The sequence below is a fragment of the Taudactylus pleione genome, unplaced genomic scaffold (genome assembly GCF_031769625.1).
Source record: "Taudactylus pleione unplaced genomic scaffold, aTauple2 ptg000476l, whole genome shotgun sequence".
NCBI classification, from domain to species: Eukaryota; Metazoa; Chordata; class Amphibia; order Anura; family Myobatrachidae; genus Taudactylus; species Taudactylus pleione.
Window position 1 is genome coordinate 723,094 of NW_028284878.1, and position 5,830 is coordinate 728,923.

Below are 5,830 nucleotides of genomic sequence, written 5' to 3' on the forward strand. Positions count from 1 at the left end.
ACCCCTAACCCTCCCTCACCGGTGCCTAAACCTAACCTCCCCCCCTAGTGCCTAAACCTAACTCTTCCTCCCTGCAGCCTAAATCTAACCTTCCCCTTCAGTCTTGTCATCAATAACATATATCTACTCCTTGGGACTAACTGTGTTTTAATTGCCCTGCTGCACAGCAATTAAAACACAGTCCCAAGGAGGAGATATATGTTATTGATGACAAGCAAGGGTTTTATACATGTGCACTGTAAATCACTAGCAAAAGGAAATTACACATTACAGATCCATATGAGACATATATGTGAAAATATATAACCAGGAGCTTTAATGCAGAATTACACCAGTTTATCATTCCCAGTCTGTGCTAATGGAGAGCAGCCGTAATGATTTATTTTACTGTGCAAATAATAAATAACAAAATACTCTGATTGTTCTGATTGTCGTTATAAAGTAAGGTTTCTCACGAACTTATTTACATCCACAGACATCAAACAAATATTACATCTGTAAATACATAACAAATTAGTAAATATCTGAATCTCCCGAAGGAGGTTCGTTCAAATTACAAGGGGAGAGCGGGCTCTGTGGGGTAGGTTGTGCAGAGGGTGCGCCCTTACCATCTGTGACATATACAGTGCATCCGGAAAGTATTCACAACGCTTCACTTTTTCCACATTTTGTTATGTTACAGTCTTATTCCAAAATGGAATAAACAAATTTTTGTCCGTAAATTCAGTTGATTGGACATGATTTTGAAAGGCATACACCTGTCTATATAAGGTCCCACACTTGACAGTGCATGTCAGAGCACAAACCAAGCATGAAGTCTAAGGAATTGTCTGTAGACCTCCGAGACAGGATTGTCTCGAGGCACAAATCTGGGGAAGGGTACAGAAAAATATCTGCTGCTTTGAAGGTCCCGATGAGTACAGTGGCCTCCATCATCCGTAAATGGAAGAAGGGCCAGGAGCTGCTGGATCACTAACTGTACCTCCTCCAGAGACCAAGGGGCATATAAGGACGACAGGCTATCTTCATCTAAGGAAGGAAGAGACAAGCTGTCTAAAAAAGAAGAAATAATGGCAGCTGAGAGCTGGGGAGTGGAAGGGTCTTCATGTAATTTATATCATTTTGCATAATACTCTTAAGACAAATTGGCAATGGCAAGGGGCTTAAGACATTTTGAACCAGAAGCAGTAAGAAGATATTTAATTCTATTACGGGCTTGACGGCCACGGAGTTTATGAGCTAGGAGGCGGGAAGCTTTATATCCAGCAGTGTAAAATCTATGGCGTAGGCGAGCAAGAGTTGAGTGCATACAAAGCATAAACAGTTTTTGAAGCTGCTGTCGGACCTCCTGTAGCTGCTCTGGTGGGATGTGCTTGATTCTGGGATTCCAAAGATCGTAGGGCAAATTCTAAGTCACTCTGCGTTTTTCGGGAACGGTCTTTAAGTTGAGCGCCTTTCTGAATGGAAGTGCAGCGGAGTACCGCTTTTAAGGCACACCAATAAGTGAAAATGGAGATATCAGAAGGGGAATTAGTCTGTGTGTATAACGTGAGAGAGAGAGTAAGAGCCTTTAGAATCTCAGGATCATAGAGATGATGCTCAGATGATACTCAGGGAAGCGCCAAGGGCATGTAGGGGGGAAATAATTGCCAGTATCCCAAGTCCAGAGAATAGGGGCGTGATCAGACCAAGTAATAGGGAGAATTTTTTTAGTGGACTGAAGGATTCTTTTATCTAAAAGAATAAGGTCTATCCTAGAATAGCTATTATGAACTGAGGAGAAAAAGGTGTAATCTCTCTCATCTGGGAAAAGGGTGCGCCGGGTATCATACAAATCAAACTCTGCCAGTAACTTCTTAAAAGCAAGTGAAGGGTCTACATCACAAGGGGAAAAAGGTGACCATGCGGGGAGGACCGATCCAATTTGGGGTCAAGAACCAAATTAAAATCACACATCAATATAAGTGCTCCTTGACGGACCTTAGAAGTTTCTTCAAAGGTTTCTCGGAGGAAAGGGACTTGACGGGAATTAGGAGCATATAGGGAGACCAGGGTAACCGGGACTTCCTCAACAATGCCAGTAATAATAAGAAACCGTCCATTTTAATCCTCAATTTTCTGATGTAATACAAATGGAGCATTCACATGAAATAAAATGGCAACACCATTACGTTTAGATGGGCCATTGGCGGTATAGCATATAGGGTATCTATGATTTTTAAATATAGGAGGCGCCGAAGAGGAGAAATGTGTCTCCTGCAGGACCACAATATTAGCTTTATGTTGATGAACAGTTGAAAGGGCTAACCACCACTTATGTCAGGAATTAAGCCCCTTGACATTTAGGGAAAAAACCTTAACCATTGGATATTAGAAAACAAAACTGAGAAAAAGGTTTCCTAGATATACTGTACATGATACATAAAACAAGGGAAAAGAAAATAGAAAACCCAGAGAAAGAAAAAAGGAAAAAAAAACACAGGGAGAAACCAAAAGGCCCAGTATATCGGACCACAGTAGTTGCCGTGGAAAAACAATATGGCAAAATGGTAACATATGGGGGTGGACTGTTCTATTACCCACCCATAAAACCATCTATAACATAGAATATAAATTGCTAAACAAGAGAATATTATCATTCTATAATGAATAGGAATCTCAGTATAACTGAAAAAAATAAACATCACAGCACTGGAATTTACATTTTCCCCCAAATCCTTTATGGAAAAATAAACATCATGTTTATAATGACAAGAAAAGCAGGAAAAGGGGAAAAATGAGAAAAAAACAACATAACCACATAATCTATGCAGTAAAATAGGTTAGAACTATAAGGACACAGGGGTCCATAAACTGTAAATACTTGCGGCTGAGGAATCCAGTATGTAGCGTCTTGGAGCGAAACACCAGAAATAGAAATTAAAACAATGCTCCAAAGAAAGGGTCTAAACGTCAACTGGTAATGTCACTGTAATAAAGTAACGAACAGCGACCCAGTTCAAAGACATTCTCGTCTCCGCCAGCTAAAGTTCAAAAGCAATGAGAAATCCAAAGAGGACAATCTGGAATATCTTCATCCCACCTGGGACCAATCCGACTGGAGAAGGGGACTTTGAGAGACCGAGGCAATAGAGACAGGAATATTCCACTCTGATAGTAGTTTGGCACCAGCTTCTAAAGACGATATGACAATGTAGAGCCATCCTTCTGCAACAAAAGCTTCACTGGGAAACCCCAGCGGTATTGAATATCATTATCACAAAGTGCTTTAGTGATGGGTTGAAAGGGTGTTTGTTTATAGAGATCAAGAGGTCCGGTAATAACTGGAGACTGTTTAGAACCCCTGTACCCTCTTTGCCAGCCGTGCAGCTCTAAGGATATTCTCCATAACGTGAAAGAAATGGAGGCGCAATAGGACGTCTCCGGGGGAGTTTCCAGGGGCTGAGCGGGGCTTAGGAAGGCGATGGATGCGATCAATCAAAAGGTCTTGGACCTCCGCAGAAGGTAATAATTTTTTGAATAGGGCCAGAGCAAAGTCCTGGAGATCATCATTAGGCACGGACTCCGGAATACCCCTGATCTTAACATTATTTCTCCTGGATCTGTCCTCCAAGTCAGCAAGTTTTTCCTTAATAGCTGTTATTTCCATCAGAACCGAATTATGGGAGGTAAGGAGATCGTTGTGGGATGACACCAATTCTTGCATTTTAGTTTTAATTGTTAGTGCGGTCTCCTACATTCGTTACCTCAACGGAAAGTTGTTTAACGGAGGCTTGGAAATCGGAGGTGAAATTCGTCCAAAATGCCTGAAGCATCTGGTGGAGCGTACGGACTGTGGAGCTCATTCAGACCCGGACGCAACGCAGCGCACTTTCGCAGCCATCAGGTGCCGGGTATGCAAATTCCACGATCTCACAGCCAGGCTTAAGGACGCCCTCTATGTCTTAGAGAGGGACGGCAGAGTGATCGCACGCCGCTGTAATGACGCCCACTTTTCTTTCTTAGCACACGTCATCTCCAGGAAGTGTATGATTATTCAGTAACATCGAGAGCCATCGGAGCTGCTCGCAGCCCTTGAGGTAGACCCTACCCTGCCGCAGGCACTGCGATCACTGCAGGTTGAAATACAACCAGGTGACGTGCTAATTATGGAGTTACAGCCTTACTGGAGGGTGCAGATAGGAAGCAGACAGTCACCAGGCAGGAGATACAGTATGAAAGCCATATAGTGGGTTTCAAGTGGTGATAGAGGTTCTGGGCCTGATTCAGACCCGGTCGCAAGCGCTGTGCGCTCGCAACCGGGTCGATGGTAGGCCAGTGCGCGGGCTGGAGGCGTGGCAGCCCAGACGGAGGCATTCCCATTACAAGTGATGTCAGTGGGAGAGCTTTCGACTCTGTTAGAGCCGAAAGCTCTCTGGGGCTTGCGGCCACGAGACCCTACCACAAGGGTCTCGTCGCAAGCCCGATGGCCACGATGGTCTTGACCATCATCATGGCCGCTCGCTATAGCTGTGGCCGTTCTGAAAAAAAAATTGCCCAGCCCTGATTCAGAGCAAGCGCTCTGTCAGAGCGTCTGGCTCTGAATCAGGCCCTCAGTAAGCAGCACTCAGGCACACTGTGAGCAACAGGCTGTATCCCAAAACAGCGGCCCCCGTCGATCCCCAGGCACAATCCAGCTAACCTGGAGAGAGGCATTTCTGGGAGGAGGTCTGGGTGCAGTGGCGGCCACCGCAGTGACATCAAGTGGCTCGCCGCTGGAGTTCCAAAATCGAGACCGCAGCTTCCGAAGGCCTAGTAGGCGGCGGATCACCGGACCCCATGAATCGCCTCCTAAGTCCGGTAAATAGATCGGGGAGAGAGCAGGCACCCCAGGGAGGGAGGACAAGCTGTCCAGATAGCGGGAGGTGTGAGAAAACTGCCAGTAAAAGCCTGGGGACTGGGAGCTCCTGCAGGGTGCGACTGTCCAAGAAGCTAGCCAGGTCACGCCCCCTCGCAAAGTGAATTTTAGATTGATTTAATAAAAGTTTTATTTTATATTTTTCACATGCGCGCCTGAAAAAAGACAATCCTTTGCTTTCCTCTTCTGTAATAATGACCATCCCTAGCCTGGGGTGCTTTATGTATACTCAGACAGTCACAAAGGCCTGATTGTGAGTCTTTATGTATACTCAGACAGTCACAAAGGGCCTGATTGTGAGTCGCACGCAATCTGCACACAGAGCCTCATTCAGGTTGGATTGCACACTGCGTTCACACACAGATGGTCGATGCTTGCTCTCAGCACATGCATAAGGATCGCAGTGACCACGCAGTCCAATCGCATGGAGATATACATGAAGTGACCATTTGGGGTGGGCAGGGGGGTGGCTGGCGGAATGCAGGCGTGTCTGTGCGTTTGAATGCCATTACAGCGGCGTGCATAATTAAGCCCCTGCAATTGTATATGCTGGCAGAGGTCTAGATGGTGACAGGAAGTTTAGCAGTTTGTGAGGTAGAGTCAGGTCAGCCACAACTGTGCGCAGTGGCTGGCTGGGCCGGGGGGCAGGGTGCCATGTGCCCCCCGGTCCGCAGCGCCATGCTGGCCGCGGGCAGTCTGTGTCTCTGTGACACAGGCTGCACCGCGCGTGTAGCGCTGACCGGACGGAGTTCGGTCAGCGCTACACAGTGACTAACACACAGCCGCCGGCGCCGGCAGCTGTGTGTTTGTTTTGAGTGGCAGCCAATGAGAGTCTGTCAAACTCTCACTGACTGCCGCTGCACCCACTGCAGGAGCCGCTCCATCTTCCGGCTCCTGCAGTGAGTAATGGGAGAGACGTAATGACGTCATGAA